Source organism: Pongo pygmaeus, chromosome 6 (assembly GCF_028885625.2).
Source record: "Pongo pygmaeus isolate AG05252 chromosome 6, NHGRI_mPonPyg2-v2.0_pri, whole genome shotgun sequence".
Lineage (NCBI taxonomy): Eukaryota > Metazoa > Chordata > Mammalia > Primates > Hominidae > Pongo > Pongo pygmaeus.
This window is the reverse complement of record NC_072379.2, coordinates 96,521,775-96,543,529: the sequence shown is the minus strand read 5'-3', so window position 1 is coordinate 96,543,529 and position 21,755 is coordinate 96,521,775. Positions and strand designations below refer to the sequence as shown.

General features: G+C 35.4%; 1 long non-coding RNA gene across 1 annotated transcript in view; it reads right to left on the bottom strand.

Annotated features, from left to right (window-relative positions):
* The window catches only part of LOC129041384 (uncharacterized), a 49,915-nt gene that overhangs the window by 9,808 nt on the left and 18,352 nt on the right, over positions 1-21,755 (bottom strand). Inside the window, exons 3-6 of the long non-coding RNA XR_008503854.1 lie at positions 21,314-21,481; positions 11,465-11,635; positions 8,334-8,468; positions 749-785 (exon numbers count right to left, since the gene is read on the bottom strand). This is a non-coding gene — a long non-coding RNA (uncharacterized LOC129041384). The remainder of the gene's footprint in view (positions 1-748; positions 786-8,333; positions 8,469-11,464; positions 11,636-21,313; positions 21,482-21,755) is intronic.

The window sequence follows — 21,755 nt, the reverse complement described above, 5'->3', positions numbered from 1 at the left end:
ACAGTCGTCCTTGGTATCCATGGGTTTTATATTCATAGACTTAACCAACCATGGGGACAAAAATATTCCCTAAATACGGTATAACAACTACTTACATAGCATTTATACTATATTAGGTATTATAAGTAATATAGAGATGATTTAAAGTATACAAGAGGATGTGCATAGGTTATATGAAAATAAAACTACCAGCAGAGTGGCTCACACCTCTAATCCCAGCACTTTGGGAGGCTGAGGTGGGTGGATTGGAACATTTGAGGTCAGGAGTTCGAGACCAGCCTGGCCAACATGGTGAAACCCCATCTCTACTAAAATTACAAAAATTAGCTTGGTGTGGTGGCGCCCACCTGTAGTCCCAGCTACTCCACTCGGGAGGCTGAAGCAATCGCTTGAACGCAAGAGGTGGAGGTTGCAGTGAGCCGAGATCACGTCACTGCATCCCAGCCTGGGCGACAGAGTGAGACTCTGTCTCAAAAAAAAAAATTAAAAATAAATAAATAAATAAAAGAAAAGAAAAAGAAAATAAAACACCATTATAAAAGATTCTTGAGCATCCATAGCTTTTGGTATTCAGGGGAGTCCTGGAATGCATGCCCCACAGATACCAAGGGCCGACTGTATCTGTGAAAAGTTTATTTTAACCATTCTCCTATGTATATACTTTGAAATAAATATGCTTACTCAAATTGAGGCTTCTCATCATTTATGTTTCTAATCAAGATAATTAGTGTCCCTTGACAGAACAGACCTGTTGTATCTGTTGCTTTCAGTACAAGGTGGAAAACCTGGAAAAGAGTTTTTTAAAACTTTAAAAATACTATTTTATAATACATATATACTTTCACAATATGCATCCTGTTAGGTTTTTGTTTTGTTTTGTTTTCTCCAACTAAATATAGCTTCTTATTTTTCTTCTCATTAGTTAAAAGACATACAAGTGCTTTCTTACTTGTATTTACTTACCTTTCCTACTTAGTTAGATTCATTATAAGTTGCTTAATTTCATATGCCATTCAATTTCACTCAAAAGTCTGTGTAGCTTGGCTATATGCCTCAATCCAGAAAAAATCAAAACCCCTCCCAAATGAACAAATTCTAGATTTAATCTTAAACCAAAATATGATGCACTGAAAGTATTGACAAAGCAAGCTGTTTGATGCTAAACCCTAGAAACAGGAAGATGGGCTACTCTTTGGGATCCATGACACAAGGAATTTCCGAAGAATTGAGAATATCATCAAACATTGAATATTCTTCTCCTCAGCCTGTCATTCATCTCACCCCTTAGAAACTATTTACTCATATCAGGAAATGTCCTTTTGAAAACAGAAACAAAAACCAAACACCACGGAGGCAGTAAGTATCCACTAAAAACACTTTTTGAGCAGATATTCATTAAAACTCTGCAGCATATGACTCCATGCTGAGGAAAGGGCTGACAATGATTGTACCAAACCTCAGTCCCTTGGATAGGTAATTACGTGTCAGATGTCATATAATGAATTGATCAGTTATTCAGTGGAAAGGTGAAAGTGATCTTAAAGGACTTAGTAGAAGATAGGTTGAATGTCGGTCAAGGCAGGAGGTGAAGAGGCCCAGGAAGAGTCAGAGATATGGAGCTGAACTGTTTACATGCATGATGTCCATTTATCTTCCAGCTAACCTATCTCATATTGTAGTCCTAATACTCAAGCTGCTTAAAAGATATGTATCATTGGCCTCTCCACCATCCTCTAACATACAACACATCAAATTGAAATTTAAATAGAATTCATTGACTTTCTTCCACCATTTATGTTCTTTCAGGCAAGAAAGTTAAGATCTTCAACTATTAACTCTTCCCTCGAATTATCTTATCAGCAGCAAATTCTCTATTTTTACTCCAATCTCTTGCATTTTCCGCTTCTTACTATTTTCTCAATTACCTTATTGAAATAATAAATTTGAAGACGCTTCTGAAGATAGAAATTTTTTTACAATATTGTAAAACATTATTTTACAATCATAATAATACCAACCTTTATTTCTCGAACTACACACTTCATTTCTATGTGGACAGACTATCTCCAATAGCTGGTTTCTTTCTAGTCAGTTGTTCATACTTACATATCCTTCATTTTCCACTCAGAAAAATCATCGCTGAATGCTTTCCTTAAATTAAATTTCTCATGTAAATACCATACACTGTTCTTCTTTCTTACCATGTTAGTTTCAAATTCACCTGTAAGGTTTATGCCCAATCTTACATTGGCTGGCTAAGTGAGTTAACACTCTAAGTGGGGTAGGGTGTATGAATCATAATAGTTTCAATATGAAAACTTGACTGATTTAAGTTTCTTTCATTTCTTTGATGTTCAGAAAGATTTAAATTTTAATAATTTACTGATTTGGTTTTCCCAGATTAAAATGACACTTAATTTTTTTTCATAAACTTTTTTTGGTAGAACTAAAATGTTAAGACATAATCTCTATATTTGGAGTAACCATAAAGATTGGATGTAGGCTTTTGGTTAACCGCACAAATCCTCAGAAATGAATGACACAAAATATTAATCTTCCTTCAAAATAACAAGGTGTCTAATTTTTCATGAAGAGCTCAAAGTGATAAAAATTCTGTTTTATTCTGCATGGAAAAATAAATAAACATTTTAATTATATGATATCCAGTATCCAAATCCAGGGGATCTTCACCTCTTAATCTAACAACACCACTTATAGGATTCATTCCAAAAGAGTTTGCTCCTTTCTTTGGTCCAGATATCTGTGTCTCAATGGTGTACTAGAAAAATAAAATATGCATTACTCAAAACTGAATAAATGAGAAAGCATGGAAGATCATTAAGACATGATACTGGGGCAAATATATAGAAAGTTCCCTACTTTCACACTGACTAATTTCAGTTTTTCTTTATGATCTACTAGTATTAGAACCACTGACATCGTCTTTTTCAGAATAAAGGAAAAACCATATGGTTGTTTAGCCTATGAACATAACCAAAATATTTGCTCTTTTTTAAATAGAACTGCACAACGCTTTACAGTTTTCTAACATAAGTTTTTAAAAGCTTAATTTTTTTTTTTTTTTTAAACGGAGTCTCACTTTGTCACCCAGGCTGGAGTGCAGTGGTGTGATCTCAGCTCACTGCAAGCTCCACCTCCTGGGTTCCCGCCATTCTCCTGCCTCAGCCTCCCAAGTAGCTGGGACTCCAGGCGCCCACCATGACACCCAGCTAAGTTTTTGTATTTTTAGTAGAGATGGGGTTTCACCGTGTTAGCCAGGATGGTCTTGATCTCCTGACCTTGTGATCCGCCCTCCTCAGCCTCCCAAAGTGCTGGGATTACAGGCATGAGCCACTGTGCCCAGCCAAAAGCTTAATTTTTATTAAGTATTTGTTTAATATTAATTTAATTCTGCAAATTAATATAACACTGAAAGAGTGTACAGAATAAACTATCACTATCACTATCATTAAAAGTATACAAAATAAACTCATTATCAGTTTTAAGAAACAAAAGAATTATAATGGTATGAACCCATTTCAAGTGTTACCATTTCAAATATTAATGCAGTTTATAATTTAACTTATGCTCTTAATCTTCCTTTTTATTTATTTGCTGCCACTTCTTAGAATAGGTAAAAGTAGGTAAATATAGCCTCAAAAGTATCTGAAAACTATTTAGTTTGGAAGGAGGTAAAATTTCATTGAGGAAAAGTTTAATTACTTCTGTGTGCTTCTTTGTAATCTGATATGATTTCTAGCCTCTAAAAATAGAACTATTTCTCAAAACACTGAATTTTAAAACAATCACCTGTTTGGTTCCTATTATGTTTCTGAAAATGACAGAAGTGGTAATAATTACTTTCAGCTGGACCACAGCGTTTTAAAAAATTTATTGAAAAGACATCATGTAATAGGAAAGGTCTTGTGTTTCTAAACAATTTCATATTGGCTCATCCAAAACAAAATATTTTTGGAGTATCCCACAGGGATTTTGAATACTTTGACAATGGCACATCTATCACTGAAGGTTAATGGAAGGAAAAATTATCTCTTATAATTGCGAAAATCAAACACCAGGGGTATTAAGTGACTTCCCCAGTATTACAGCATCAGTTGGTGGTAAAGCCATACGTAGCCCAAGTCATCTGACAACCCCACTGCCATTTGGTGCTCCATTACTTTATACTGTGAGTTACTACATTAGAAGTAGTAAACCAGTTCAATACATGTTCAGAAAGAACAGCTGCAGAGCAAGCATGCTGACTTTTGTAGTCCATTGCATCGCTGAAGTCTCCGAAACAAACTTTATAGGTTCTTTTCATTTTGCCAAATCTCTAAGAGACTTTACAACCGTGAATCAATTAAGAGAAAAAGCGAGACTCTTAGGGTTAAATACTTAGTAATTAGGATACTGAAACATCAAAAAATATATAATCACATTCATATGTGTCATTGAAATAGCTAGGAAAGAGAAATAGTTCTGATTAGCTTCCAAAAGGCAAAGCGTCAGTTTTGCCTCAGCATTGACATCTTCCTCCCTGCCCCCACCTCAATTAGAAGTCATGTAATTTTCCTGTATGCCTCAAGAAAATAGCTTCTTCTAAAAATGCCATTTCCAACATTAACATGAATATTGCATCATGGTGGTTGTAAACTTCATACAATCTTTAATTATCAAATTATATTAACTGTCCTCGAAAATTTTTTGAAAAGATGGCACTTTACGTTGAAGTGATAAATGCATCTGGCACAATGATCCCCACCTACATTCAGCCTATCACCATTTGCGAAGTCCTCATCTGTGGCCGTCACTCTATAAATGGACTGAAATAATGGATAGTCCTCATCAATTTCTAAGGTAGCTGTGAAGCAGAAATCAACAAGTTGTATCAGAAAATTAAAGTATACTAGGCATTCACTATCTCTTTATATAATAAAAACAGAACAATATTAATTTTGGATTGGATTCTGAGTCTGGGATAATATTTTAATATTTTAAGATAGTAATTTATTTTTTCTCACTTTTGTGTTTTTCCCCCTGGCTTTGGATCATCCTTCCTGCCCTTACCCAGTGCCTATTCCTTACTTCTTGGCACTGTTTGAGGCAACTATAGCTTAATGAAAAAGAACATGATATATGTGCTGACAAACTGTCCTGTGGGAAGCCAGAATGGTAGCTTCATAAAATATTTCTGTACTACAATTTCTAGACCTGATTGGGTCATAAGGGGGAGGAACTCTGTTTCTTACAAAAGCACATGTGTGAACAGCTGATTAACATCCAGCTCTCACACACCTCCTAACATCTTCCCACAGCCTTGACCACAGGTGAAAAGCTCAATCTACAATGTAACATGGATGCAGTGACTTCAGGAAAGAAGTGGGTAAAATTGTTCCATATGGAGTAATAAGACATTTTAAAATTTCTTATTTCTTACACACAGAAATGTGTAGACCAAATTTATATGTTATTATAAACATAAATTTTAACAACTTGCTCAACTAAATTTAATTTTTTCAAATGTAGTTATATTTAAAGTTAATGACTAGGTGATTTTTGAGTAGCTAAAGATAATGGTGGTTACCTAGAACCATGTCTCCCAGTATTTTCTCCAAAAACAATACAGAAAAAAAGAAGAAATAATATTACACAAAAGCCATGCCCTCAGCATAAATTGAAGACAGAATATGACCAAACTTCATCATAACTTTAAGTAAATTTTAACATGTCATGTTTCCATCCCACCATGAGCCCTCATGGCAAGCCAAGAATGGCCCAGAAAACTACAGGTATGAGAAGAAGAGAAAGCTAACAACAAGCCTAAGATTGATGTGATGTAAAATTATTTCCAGAAAGAGTAAGTCTACTCAAAGTGTAAAAATACAAGCTGGGCACAGTGGCTCATACCTGTAATCCCAGAACTTTGGGAAGCCAAGGCAGGCAGATCACCTGAGGTCAGGAGTTGAAGACCAGCCTGACCAACACGGCAAAACCCTGTCTCTACTAAAAATACAAAAATTAGCTGGGCGTGGTGGCACACACCCATAATCTCAGCTACTTGGGAGGCTGAGGCAGGAGAATTGCTTGAACCCAGGAGGTGGAGGTTGCAGTGAGCCGAGATTGCGCCAAGAGTGAAATTCCGTCTTAAAACAACAACAACAACAACAAAAAAACACAAAAACAGAAAAGTCTATTATGTTAAAAGTATTATCCATGCTTAGTAATGTGGCAGATACATAAATGAATAAAAGCAATTTTATCATACACCAATTTATATTTTTCTTAAGGACAAATAAATAATAACAACAAAATTGATTTTAAGATAATAAGCATTTTAAACAAAATAATGAATTAGCTAAAACATATGTTGGAGGTATAAAAACATCTAAAAAGATTTTGACTCAAATAATCAGAACAGTGAACTTAAATTTAAAAAATTTCCAATAATTAGATAAATGTCAGATTTTGTGATACTTCATAAACATAGGCCTGAACTATTGGTTGCAAAGAGAATTATTAGAGGAATAATTAGAATAACTCAGTGCCCTTAAGCAAGTGTCTGTTCTGTTACTCTTCAACTTTCTACAATAATTGTTTCAAACCTTGCCTTTTTGACCAAAACCTCTTACACCTACCCTTCCCCTCTATCTCACTCTTCATAGAGGATCTCTCATCTTACTGCACAGAAAATAGAAACCATTAGATCAGTGGTAGCTCACTTTTTCTCATAGGATCTACAAACTCACTTACGGTAGTACCTTCTTTACTATAAAAGGCAAGAACTTGTTACTAAAGATAATCCCTGTTCATTGGGTGGTAACACACCGTATACTTTCTCAAGGACTTGTCTCTTTACCTCCCATCTTCAGTCACTCCCTCACTTCTGGGTACTCTCCATTAGCACTTAAACACGCTCAAGTCTCTTTCATTTTAAAAGAAACACCCTTGACCCTAAGCTTACCCTTACAATGTCCCTATCTCTCTCTTACCCTTCAGGGCCAGAGTTTGTACATTTCTTTACCCCCTGTTCAGTCCTTAGTTCACACTATTAGAGGTTCTTCCTCTACAAACAGAGGCTATTTCCAGTAAGTCATCAAAGGCCTCCATGCTGCCGGACCCACTGGACACTCAGTGTCCACCTTACTTAACCTCTCTTCAACATTTACACAGTTGACTCTTCCTTCTACTCTTGGCAGAAAGGGAGCATTGCACATCTATAGGAATCACTCCTAAACTTCTGAGTACCTTTGGAAAAACTGCCTGTGAAAATCAAAGTTGGCAAGTTTCTCAAACAGCCATTAAGTTCCCTGATCAGGCAAAGTCCTTATTACAACTTTCCAAATCTTAACTAACAATTTCTTAATAATCTGCAGTCCTCTCTAGCTACTGCCCTATTCTCTCATCCTCGAGTGTATTTTTTACCTTTTCATTGACTGGACAGAGTCAGCAGTGGGAATGGAAAACAGGAAGCAGAAGCAGGTGGTTGTAAGACTCAAGGGCCCTCAGTGACCCTTGAGGTTTGACAAAAGAAAGGGGCTAGGAACTCAGAAGAGCTCAGAAGAGATGACCTGGAGTCTAACCCCTTGACCAAGAGGGTAAGAAAAAACATGAAGAGACTTCAGCTGCTTATTCATATTCATAGGCAATATCATTATTGAAAGTGGCTGTGTATGCGTCCATGTTAGTTTTGAAAAATAACTGCACATGGTTATGAGACAACACTGCCTTTAGGAGTGAAAATTTAATAAATAATGACTTTATATCAACAAAATGGAGTAAACATTAGATTTCTGAATGTAATCAATGTTCCTGCTGTAGCTTTTAAGGAGATAAATGTAATATTTGAGCACAATGTAATAGAGATGTATTCACAAAAATCCTAGTTTATTTTATAATCAACTTAAAATGTTCTTAATATGGCTCATTTAATGAAATAATCGGTTTTTGTTAGTATGGTCCAAATTTAAAAATGGTAAGTTTTTATTCATTTATATTTTCAAAAGAAATTGATAGTTTACATTCATGATCTTTCAGAGCATGTTTTCAGAGTATTATATATTTTAACTGCAATGATAAAGAAAATTTCTTTCAAGCATACACTCAAATTGGGACTCCCAACTCACTAGTACTTTTCCAGAGATTCAGCTGCAAGTAAAATCTGAATAGAAAAATCTTAAAGCTTCAAGGCATTTCAGATTTATTAAACATAAAAAATCGAAATTGTAAATAGAGACATGTAAGTGTTTAGGAGATACATAGATGGGTAGACAAGATTGACAGATGATTGATTGACTGATTCCACCTGTGCTTTGTTCCCATTTCTCACCTACTTTCTTATTTGTCTTCAGCCTCCTCATCAAATGGATTCTCCATGTTGTAAAATTACTCATGTCTCCCTTTAAAAAGAAATATAGCAGACCCAACTCTTGCAATCCCATATGATTTTGCTTCTGCATTCTCTCCAACTTTATGTGCAAATAAAAAAAAAAAAAGATGTTTTCTGTTTTTACAATCTCACTAATCAATCTGCTCCATTCTGGCTCCCTTCCCTATAACACCCATAAAATAGTTCTCAAACTCATTAGTTGTCACTTTCCTGATATTGTTAACTCAATGCATTTTACTTGTTGTGGAATATAAGACTACTAACCACTGGCACTCTTGAAACACTATTCTCCTTTGTCATTCATGACATAATTCCCCTTTTTCTACCACCACTTTAGCAGCTCCTTCTTCGTCTCCTTGGCAGGCTGAGTTTCTTCCCCACGTCATTAAGTGTAGGAGTTCCTCAGGGTTGGCCCTCTGCCCTCCTTTCTTCTAATTCTCTACTCTCGGGTTAAGTAATCTCATCCAAATCCATGGTTTCAATTACAAAACATTAATAGCCCTGGGTAAGACCTCCAAGCCCAACTGCTTACACAAATCTATCCTTTGATATAACAAAGGCATATCAAAAAGGACCTTTGCAAAAGTGAACTCTTGATTTTTCTCTCCAAATTTGGTATATTTCTTTCTTTTTCTTTTTCTTTTTTTTTTTTTTTGAGATGGAGTCTCACTCTGTCACCCAGGCTGGAGCACAGTGGCACAATCTCAGTTCACTGCAACCTCCACCTCCCGGGTTCAAGCAATTCTCTGCGTCAGCCTCCCAAGTAGCTGGGATTACAGGCGCCCGCCACCACGCCCAGCTAAGTTTTGTATTTTTAGTAGAGATGAGGTTTCACCATCTTGGCCAGGTTGGTCTTGAACTCCTGCCCTGGTGATCCACCCGCCTTGGCCTCCCAAAGTGTTGGGATTACAGGTGTGAGCCACCGCGCCTGGCCAAATTTGGTATATTTCTAAGTTTTCCTATATTTCTTGAGGATTTCCACACCAGTTACAGAAATTAGAAAATCCATTCCCTTCTCTCTTTCATTCTACTAAATTCATCACCAGGTATATTATTTAAATGTCCTAAGATTATCCTTTTCTCATCTCTATCATCTTCCTAGGCCAAACTATACCATTCCTTGCCTAGATTACTGAAATGAACGTCTTCTTTTTCCTACTCTATGGGTCTTCAAACAAACACCCTTGAGCCAAATCTAGACTATTGCCTGGTTTTGTATGCTCTGTAAGCTAAGAATAGTTTTTGTACTTTAAATAAAAATAGGTTAAAAATAGTTTAAACAATCAAAAGAAGTCTAATATTTTGTGACACATGAAATTTATATAGAGTTCAAATTTCAGTATTTATAAAGTTTTAACAAGACATATATACTCATTTATTTATAGATCATATATTGTTGCATTCTTGCTACTGAGTTGAGTGATGGAAATATATGGTGCTCTCATCACCTCAAATACCATGAATTCCAGTTATAACAGCATTCTGAGTACCATATTCTTTTTAATTATCATAGCTACCCATCATGGCAAAACAAGAAAAGAAGAGAAAAGTAAACTGAATGACACACTTTTAAGGCATGATGCAGTGTAGATTATTTTGTTTTTAAGTTATGTGTCCAAAAACTGTTTTTATTATATAATGACACTATAACTTTGATATTAATAAAAGAGTACAATACATGTCTGAAAAACAAGACTAAGTACTCATCCCAGTATTCCCACTTGACAGAAAAACAATGATCAGAAAAAGTAGAAAATTTAAAATAAAATATTTCATGAAGACAGACTTTATTCACAAAAATAATTAATGATGAAACTGCAGTAAAAAAAGATTCTAAGCAGTTCATTAGTTAGCTAAGTAAGGAAAGAGATTTGCTGATGGTATTTAATGTCCCATGCAATAAAGAGAAACTCTAACCCCTCCCAAATGAAAATTCACTCCTCTCATTAGCAGAGCTGTAGTACAAAATTATACCCAATTGTTACTGTTATTATCTTTTAAAAATTTATCAATAAAAATTGTAGCTATTTATTTCCTCGCTTATAAATACTACCTAAATAATAGACTCAATTTATCTTTTGGCTTGCAAGGCCTAAAATATTTATTTTCCGGCTTTTACAATGCCTGCTGACACCTAAACTAACTTTGTCCCCTTCTCAGCTTTCTCTATACTCAACAAGATGGATACGTTTGAAACATCTATCAGCTTAAAATACTTCATAGGATTCCCACTACCCTTAGAACCAAGAATGACATTCTTAAAATACTCTTCATTACTTTTCAATTATCATTTTGTACCATATTACTTAGTGCCCTATTTCAATTATACTAGACTTCCAATTATTCTTAGTCAACATGTTCCATGCTGCCTCAGGGAACCTATAGTTCCTTCTGCATGAAATGCTATTCTCCCTTCTCTTGCTTATTTACTATTATCAGAGTTTAGAACTAAAGTAAACTGCCAAAACTTTAGAGAAAACTTTTCTGATATCTCTGACTTGGTCAACCGCCCCACAATCCTACACAGTATTTGATTTTGTAATACAAATGTCTCTTATTTCTATGATCATATTATAATTAAAATTCACATTTATTTTTGTGCATTTTTGATTGATGGCTATCTTCCTTACTTTTTTGGAAAACTAAAATGCCATTTGAACCTTAAGCGTATTAAAACTAAATTATTCTTTGTAGCATTTTTACAAGTGAAGGTTTAACTCTGTGTATTAAGTTATGAAAACCTTTTATTCATTTTTTTCTCTCCTGCCTTGCTTCTCTTACGGCAAGTCTTTTGTAGAATCTCTATTGCTGTTTTTAATGTATTTGCTCTCCTACGTCATAATTGTGGCATGAAAATTTTTATAGGGTAAACATGTTTTTCAAATTATTCCTTGGAGAGGTTATGTTTTCTTATAAACATGAAGGTCTGCACATATTTTTGTATATTTATATAAACACACATTATATGCATAATTTAAAGAATCACTGAATCATCTCTCACTGAGGGAATATGCCTGGCCTCTTTCATTATACATAGCTTTTAGAAGTAAACTATAGGAAGATAACGCATCATACCTGTGCCTGAAGAAAATTTGGGATCAGCAGTACAGTTTGGAGATTCGGGAACATCAATAATATTAATGGTCAAAACATGTCTATAGAGCCTCCCAGTATCAACTATCAGAAGAAACCTTATTGGATCTGTTTCACAATTAAAAATTTTGGTAGCAGTGATTACACCAGAACCTATGAAAGAGATAAGCCACAATTATAATTACCATTGGTACTTAGAAACATAACTTTTGTATCTTAAAAGATTTTGGCATTATGGGTTTTAACCCCTTAAAAAAGAACTTAAATTGGAGATTATGTTGGCAACCCAAAGTCACACAATTAACAAGCATCATCTGAATCTTTAGTTGAAGGAAAGGAGAAAAAAAAAAAGGAAGTAGTTCTAAATATATTTTAGTTGCCTCACAAGGAAAATATTCAAAATATACAAATGATAGAAAATATTAAATATTGACTTATTTTCTTTTCAAAATGTTTCATGATTCAGACTTCTATTATTAGTAAACCATATATGTCTCTTGAAAGTTTTCATCGAAAATCATTTCCAAAGATCACAGGACCATCAGTGACAGAGATCATATTATCATCACAGTACATGCCTACTTTTTATTAACAGAGGAAAAACATTGTCATTTGTTTCTGTTCAGTCTCATTAATTATTATGAGTTTATTCCAAAGTCATAAAATAGATTTGACATCATTTTTTGCTGGCACCTAGATAAACTGTATTACTGAGAATTCTGTTGTCAAAAGTGGCATATTGCCTTAAAAGGGATACTTTTATATGGTACTTATTGTAACAATAATCAATTCCCTACTAGGCTAGACTAAGACCTGGGTGTAAAACAATTAGCTGATTTAAGTGAAGACAAGAAAAGAAAGTAAGGTTGTGCCCCATTATCCATACAGAATATACTTCAAGACCCCCAGTGGATTTGTAAAACCACAAGGGGTACAGAACCCTGTATATACTATGTTTTTTCCTATACATACATACCTATTATAAAGTTAAATTTATAAATTAGGCATGGTAAGAGATTAACAACAATAATAATAAAATACAACAATTATAACCATATACTCTAATAAACATCATGAGAATGTACTCTGTCTCTCTGAAAATATCTTATATTAATGAAAATAGGCCAGTCACAGTGGCTCATGCCTGTAATACCAAAACTTTGAAAGGCTGAGGTGGAAGGATTGCTTGAGACCAGGAGTTCAAGACCAGCCTGAGCAACATAGTAGGACTCCATCTATACACACACACACACACACACACACACACACACACACACAAACAAATAAAAAATTAGCTGGGCATGGTGGCATGTGCCTGTAGTTCCAGCTACTTGGGAGGCTGAGGAAAGAGGATTGCTTGACACCAGGAGTTTGAGGCTGCAGTGAGCTACAATTGCACCACTGTACTCCAGCCTGGGCGACAGAGTGAGATTCTGTCTAAAAAAAATAAATAACCAACGTGATTGTCTGTGAGTAACTGAAACTAGGAAAGTGAAACCATGGTAAGAGGGCAGTACTGTATAGATGAAGAAAATAAAAATACAGACACTAATACACTTTTTAAAATTTTTGTTATTATTAGCAATAACAGGTCCACTTAATCTGGGCATTCTTTAAAGAATTTATATCAAGTTTTAGCAAAGAAACATATGTAATCATTGAGATTCTTTTTTTTTTTTTGAGACGACATTTAGCTCTTGTTGCCCAGGCTGGAGTACAATGGTGCGATCTCAGCTCACCACAACCTCCCCGTCCTGAGTTCAAGTGATTCTCCTGCCTCAGTCTCCCCAGTAGCTGGGATTACACAGGCATGCACCACCATGCCCACCATGCCCGGCTAATTTTGTATTTTTAGTAGAGACGGGATTTATCCATGTTGGTCAGGCTGGTCTTGAACTCCCGACCTCAGGTGATCCACCCACCTCAGCCTCCCAAAGTGCTGGGATTACAGACGTGAGCCACTGAGCCTGGCGAGATTCTTTTAGAAAGTCCTGAGTCACAAAAGCTACTGATTAGAGGAAGAATAAAAATTTTCTTAATTTTGAGAAAGCCAGTAATATGCATAGGCAATACTTTATAAAACTATATATACTAACTTGTCTTAGCTAATGGATTTAATAGAGACAAAATGTGAGTCTCACTGGAACAAATACATTTCTTACACATTTTTGTAGAGTTTATTTTCAATCTTACAAAATAAGAATCAAGCAAAATAAAATCATAACAAAATGAATAACTCAATGCTGAATTTCTTCCAAACTGAAGTGCAGCTTATATATCCCTTCTTAATAGCACAAGAAACAATCTCAAAATGCAATGTTGGATCAAAGCTGGAGGAAACAATAGGTTCAACCACTGAATGGTTATTGATTATGACGTCTTCTATTAAATCTCCTCCAGCCAGATTAAAAGAACTAAAACTTGACTGAATAATCCTGTGGGCCTCCCTTCACTCCCAAGAAAGACTTTTCACCCCTTATATTTGGTGTCAAGAATACTAATTTACTGACAATGTATCAAACAACTTGCGGCACAGCATAAACAGCCGGATTCATCTAGGGGATAGAGGAATAGGCTAACAAAGGAAGAATTTTCTACAATGTGATTGATAGGATTTGTGTTCCCTCCCAAATCTCATGTCGAATTATAATCGCCAATGTTGATGGTGGGGCCTGGTGGGAGGTGATTGGATCATGGGGGCTGATTTTTCCTTTTGGTGCTGTTGTCATAATAGAGTTCTCAGGAGATCTGGTTGTTTAAAAGTGTGTGGCACCTCCCCCTCTCTCTTCCTCTTCTTCCTGCTCTGGCCAGGTAAGATGTGCCTGCTTCTCCTTCACCTTCCGCAGGGATTTTAAGTTTCCTGAGGCCTCCCCTGAAGCAAAGCAGATGCTGCTATGCTTCCTGTACAACCTGTGGAACCATGAGCCAATTAAACCTCTTTGATCTGTAAATTACCCAGTCTCAGGTCTTTATTCATGGAAATGTGAGAATGGACTAATGCAGTGATACTAACTGGAACCTGTCTCTCCAGTGCTATATAGCACTACGACTTTGTAGATGAGTCATCAGGAATAGCATCGGAAGGCTTTGGCATCTTAAAGAAGCCAAAGATAGACTTTGGTTAATTCAGAGGACATTGCTAGACTAGGTTTCAGAGGTTAACATAGACTTTCCATTGGAATAGACATGAACAAGCCTTTGGAATGAACTCAAGTAATAACAGTAGAATAATTATTCAGCCAACCCACAGAATTTTAAGAGATAAAACAGCGTTGTTTGAAGCCACTATGTTTTGAGGTGGTTTGTTACGCAGCACCAGAAAACAGATACAGGAGGCATGCAGATCTGGAGTTGGGTGAAGAATTAGAAATACAACTAAGAATTTATTTATTAGCATAGGGACATCCATGTGTATATTACATCAAGAGGACAAACAACTGAATCAGGCATAGTCCTTGTGCTCAAGGGATTCAATCAGGGAAATAAAATTTTTAAAGAAAAATGGTTTAAAAATACATAAGAGGAGCATATTCCCTGATGTTGAGAACAGGGTAGATGCTGAACTAAGGAAACTATTTCTGAACTAATACAGGAAAGATGTGAATGAGTTGGTCAGGAGAAGGAGAATAGAGGAGGCAGAAGACATGCTATGTGCAAAGGCTCAGGAGAGAAGAAAGTTTTGCACTGGGAAATGTATATTTGGACTAAAATATAGAACATACAATGGGGAATAGTATCTTTTCAGTCTACAAAGATAAACAAGAGCCACATTTTAAAAAGAATTGTGTGTCAGTTTAAAGAACTTGGATTTTACTTTGGGGGAAAATAGAAAGTTAGCAAAGAATTATAGGTGATATCACCTATATGTAGACAGCAAAAAACTGTGGGAATATGATCCTGTTTTCACATTAGTAAAATTACTTTCAGTGAAGAGAAAATTGTGAAGGAATTCTGAAAGGAAGGGATCAAGTGAGAATGTTGGTGCAAAAATCTAGAAGAGGGGTGCTATGGTTTGGATGTTGTTTGTTTGTTCCCACCAAATCTCATGTTGAAATTGATCCCCAGTGTGTTGGTGTTGGGAGGTGGGGCCTAGTGGGAGGTACTGGGGTCATTGGGGTAGATCTCTCATGCATGGCTTGGTGCCTTCTGTGTGTGAGCTGTCCCTCTCATGAGACTGGATTGGTTTTGAGGGAATGGATTAGTTTCCAGAGGGTGGGTTGTTATAAAGCCAGGATGCCACTCAGATTTTGTTCCTCTTCACACATGGCTGCCTACCCTTTGACTTTCTCTGTCATGATTTGATGCAGCATAAAAGCCCTCAGCAGACGCCAAGCAGATGATGGTGTCATACCTCTTGCACAGCCTCCATAAGCATGAGCCATACTAACCTCTTTTCTTTATGACTAGCCTAACCTCAGGTATTCCTTCACAGCAACACAAAATACACGAAGACAAGAGCTTATAAGGATGTGACATGAGATAGTAATCATGGACATGCGATAAACATACCAAGGATTTAAAATCTATAGAATTTGGTGAATGACTGGAAGCAGAAGCTGTGATAGAAGGAGTCAGTGAGGCATGCCTGTCACAGAGTTTTCTGAAGGGTAGATGGCAGCAAGGCTACCATACATGATGGTGTTTATGATGTCCTGCAAAATAGTAGATGACGATTGGGGGTGAGAGTATCTGAGGACTACATACCTTAGTGCTTGACTGCATCTGCTCCGGAGAGAGCTGTTTTACTTAATTTACACAGAGGTTATATTAGAAGCAGGTTTCTGGAGAAAATAATCTGTGCAGATTTGGATAATTCAATTTAAAATATTTGAGAATATGTCTATAAAGTAGGTACATTGGTCTGAAGTTAAGTCATATTTGTTTGAGCTCTGTGTGTTTGTGTATATATATATGTAATTGAGATCATCAGAATATATATTTTAATTGTAGTTAATGGATACATAGATGGGTTTGTAGTCAAGGGATAAATGCAAGGTAAACTGTGTAGAATATGGAGAGAAGAAAACCTAAGTAGACCTGAATAACACAAACATATACAGAATAAACAGAGGAAAAATTTAGGAGGAAGAAGAGGAGGGAAGGAAGAAGAGATATATGGGGAAAACTAGCAGAGTATATACTGCCATAAGTATTAAAAAAAAATGAGCATGTTTCAAAAACTAAAGAGTGGTTTTCACCTCTAAATTTTAAAGAGAGGTTATATATAAGATGAAGACTTAAATATGGCATTGTTTTTAACAATAAAAATATTGCTATGTATGATGGCATGTCTTGTTGAAGTGACCTGTCACAACTCTGTTCAAAAATAAATGGAAAGTGTAGGAGTAAGAAAAATATAGAGAACTCTAAAAATATTTAACCAGTTAGATGAAATGCCAGATGTTCTATAAAATGTCAAAAAAAGACAGTAAAAGAAAAGAAGACATAGGGCAAGAGTGAATTTTGTTAAGATAGGGAAGGCTTATAAGATTAGTTGAAAGTTATTGAAAATAATCGGGAGAGAAGAATAGAAAATATAGGAAAAGGGGATAATCAGTGTAGAAAGAAATATGAAGAGTGGGGATATGGAACTCAACCAAACTGAAAGGAATGAAAGTAGACAAAGGAAGGCATGAATCTTCTTTTGCAACAGAAGTGTAAAAAGAAGAAATTCATTGCAAAGAACTAACTATAGGAAATAGCCTAACGAATTTCCCTCTTGATTGCTTATAATTTTCCATTTCCCTCTTGATTGCTTATAATTTTCCTCAAATTTGTAAGCTGATTTTATCTGCTAAGAGAAAAAGGTTTCAGGTGAATAAGAGATATGAGATGAGACTGGAGAAATTCTATCATAACCAACTTGGCAAATTAAAGAGAGATCTAACTAGAGAAATATTGAAGAACTACCAAAAAGCATTTAGGGCCAAGCAAAATCTAGAGCGCATAAGCTGGCTCATGTCATTTTTTTCCCAACAATATTCATAAGCTTAGGCACATCAATAATTGGGTCTCAAATTGGAGTTTTCATGGGTAAAGATTACAGAAGAAGTATAGGACAAATTATCTGAAGATATTGTCCAGGAAGGGTTGAAAGATGGATTATACTGCCAGATTCAGAAGTAAAGAGAAGTGGTAATGACAGAGAGCAAAAGAATAAATCAATGGATTGTTGACTTCAGAGATGAAGCATCTATCCCTTGACTACAATTAAAATGTAGAGATGATAAAATGTATAGTAAGGATAACTGAATAAAAGAATTGAAAAAGCATTAGGAGTGGGATTCTAAAATTAAGAACACGAAGTAATATTGTTCTGGGTGCTGATGAAGTTCTGACTGCAGCCATGGGAGTGTATGGATGGAAGTAAATTTTCAAGTCACAGAGCTTTAAGTACAGAGATTTACACCAAATAAAGTAAAGGACTTCAGAGTTTGGAGGGTTGGATAGGCCAAAATGTGAATATCAAAGAAGCCTAAAAGATGGCGGCCGGATCTGAGACAGGGAGAAACACTGTGAGTGATACATTCAAGTCCCCAGGACTCAACGGAGACTGATTAGTACGGTTTGGTAAGGAGCCAAATATCTTGAGCTTCAATTGAGCAAGGGAGTTTCCAAAGAGGATCAGGGCAATGGTCAGGAATCAGCTCTGCGGAGTGAAAAGAATGCCGACTTCCCACTTCCTGACCCAGAGATATGAGATGTGTGGGAGAATGAGTAACATGAGTTTGAGGCACGCTGCGGTCATCCCATAGGACAGCAAATTTCAGTTAAAGCCAAGAGGTAGGGAAATGTCACAAAATAGGTTGAGAAAGTAAGGGATTTTATTTGTCTATTTATTTACCATATAAAAGTCATGACCATTTCACAGGACACCACTGAAAGGCATGAGAACGTAAGAAGCTTGAGAGGTTAGTTTAGGGGGCACATATTTTCTATGTAATCAGATTCAGATATTTCTATACTATTAGGTAAGTGTTATGTAAAGAGGATGGGAGGTTCATCTGGGAGTCAGGCCAAGGTTTGTAGTATCACTTCTAGCAGAGGACAAATAGGGGGAAAAAAAAAAAGCGCTCGGTCAGAATGGCAGGCAATCAGCCGTCTGAGACGATGGGCCTTATTGCAGTCTAACTATCAGAAATCAGCAACTCTCCTACTAAAGGAAGGTTTCCAGTATCTGACCCTAGTCAGAAGGAAACAGTTGTTCAGATTTTACTCAAAATTTGAGGTTTCGAGCACAGTCCTGTAGACTGAGAGAAAAGGGAGCAGGTGAATCAACAGAAGTTGGAATTGACTTCTGTGGAAAAGAGTGAGCTTGTTCTATGTGTGTGGAGTTGTGTTCAGCCACTGGTAAATCATTCAAGTGAGGTGACACTGGGTGGTGAGTAAGACATCAAATTCTTTTTGTTTTAAAAACCATTTTCTTAAATTTATAAAAATCACGTCCAGCAATATTTTGACATTTTCTGAGAATGCCACACAAATAAACACACACCCATTTTTACAAATATCTGAAATGTAAATAAAACAGCTATGCTACCTTATATCTCATTTCAGAATTAACACCTAATTAAAATTGTATTTAACTGTAGAAATCATACACTGAGTAAAAAACATCGTAGTAAGGAAATAGGTTGATCTATGTCAGAGGACATCAGAAACATCATTTGCCTTTGCAATTTAGCATTGGTTGGATTCTTAATTGTGAAAACAAATATGTTTTTGTTTTTTGTTTTTTGTTTTAAATGCGAGACACTGTTCCACTTTTTCATTGAACCTACTGACAGTCTACCATCCAGCCACCTGATTAGGCACAGGGTGATGTGAGGAGTACAATGTATTTTCTGCCTTCACGGACTAATGTATTAATAATTCTTGGGAAAAATTCCAGTCCACAGTCAGTTCTCGAGCACTGACAATATCACGGTTGGTAGTCAGCAAACCAGGATTTGTTTTGGAGAAAACTAATGGAGAACTTCACCATCTTTCGCTGTGTTCACAGATCAAACTCGGTTGATGCAACTATCCATCCTAAAGTGTCATCTCTCACTACCGTGGGCACAGCAATTCCCCACAAGCACTTTGGAAGAAAACAGGCAAAGTCAACCTAAAATTGGCTCTAGAATTTTGGCTAGGGGTTCTTTAAAAAAGGGGCACAATCTTAGCATTTAATTAGTTAATTTTTAATGTAATTTCAAACAATTAGTTTATGAGCCAAGGATGGTAAACAATGCAAGGTAAACAGAGCTACCATATCGTGATTTTATTTAGTGATACTGATCTAGTTTTTAAGCCACATGGATGTAAAACTTAATAAATGATATTATTTATGATGTTTATCTTCACTGTACCAAAACTAAAACATTTTAAAACAAAAAATATTAATTATTTTTCTTGAAATTAGTACAAACATATCTGTCTTCACTCTATTATCTTTTTTGCCTTAAAGGAACAATTTTTGGCCAACCTTTTCAGAGCTTGAATTTAGGACTATTAAGAAATAACTTTGAAATGTGATGATGCTTAAATTAATTTTTGAAATTCAGTGATGGGGTAGAACTAGGTCAGGAAATTGAAATTTTTCCAATGGTATGAGACCTAGGAGACACGGTGATTCACTTTATTATTTAAACCAAGGTTAATTTTTAGTTTTTAGCTCGCTTTATTTATTTAAGCCAAGGTTAATTTTTAGTTGTTATTGTTTAAATGCACTAGAAAGTTAAGTTTGCACAGGGATTGTTTTAAAATAAATAAAAGAGCTATGCTAACCCACAGATGAGCTTTGTTGATAGTATCCCTTTATTTTCATATAAAGTCTAATGTTTGAAATGTTATCATTGTTATAAAGCAAAATTATCTCTTCCTATTCTAATATTATTATCATATATTTCAGGCATGTGTTGGAAAACAAGTATAAGAGAGGATATAAGAAAATCCTATAGATAATGCATTTGCTTGATTGATTTACATAATGACTGTGTTTCATAATAACTGCTTATGGAATAATGGGAAGTTTTATAAAATGCTGGCCTTGCATATATCTTAGAATGCCAATTTAATAAAGTGTGTTTACATGCATTATATACATAGATAGATGATAGATAGATAATGGATATGTCCTCTTTCCTATTTTTCAAAGAATATCTTTTTTCCTAAAAAGAATGAGATAACTCTCCTGTCATTTTTATGAATAAAAATTTTATGTTTTCAGGAAATGACACTTGTGCCAATGTTGTGATATCACAAATATGGGGCAAGGCGGGAATGGGAAGCCCCCTGAGAAATTGTGTTGAATTTACGTGACTATCTGCAGCAAATTTTGACCAAGAAATCTAATGTACCACTTGGGTTCAACAAATAATTTTCTTTAAAGTCTAAACTTTAAATATGTTCTCACTCATATGTGGAAGCTAAAAAACAGTGATATCATGGAAGTAATAAGTAGAGCAGAGGATACTAGAGACTGGGAGGGATAGGAGGAAGGGAAGGAAGGATAGGGAGAGGCTTGGTAAAAGCTACAAAATTGCAGCTAGGTGGAAGGGATAAGTTCTGGTGTTAAGCACTGGTACTAAGCACTGTAGTGTGACTATAGTTAACAATAATATATAGTTTCAAATAGCTAGAAGTAGGATATTGATATTCCAGACACAAAGAAGTGATAAAGGTGTGAGATGATAGATTTGCTAATTATTCTGATCTGATCACTGCACATTATATGTGTGGAAACAACATTATGTACCCCATAAATATGTACAATTATTATCTGTCAATTTTAAAAGTAAAATTAAAAAGTAATAACTATAAAAAGATATAAATGTCACAATTACTTACTTGCATCGATGGCAAAATCTTATGTTTTATTCAGAAAACAGTAGACATCTCCCTTTCCAGCCACATCTTTATCATAAGCACGACTTAGTTGCGTTCCAGGGAGCATATTTTCAGGCAAATTCACTGGGTTAATTAAAATCTGAATTTCTGTTTTAATGTGTGAAAACACTGAAGAGATAACACACAAAGACTTCTTAATATCAAGAAAAATATAAAAATGAACAATTTTATCAATATCAATATTTTATCAATATTTCCATTTATTTGTCTTGATACATTTCAAGCTGAAACTGGAGTAAAAAGTTTCATCTAAAACTGAGTAAGTTTTTTTTCTTTAACATATCAATGTTGTTTTTCAGTGATGAACTGTGTAGAACAAACTCGCAGGAAAGTATAAGTTTAGATCCCAGCTTTAATATATCTTTAGTTTATTCCTTTGCTC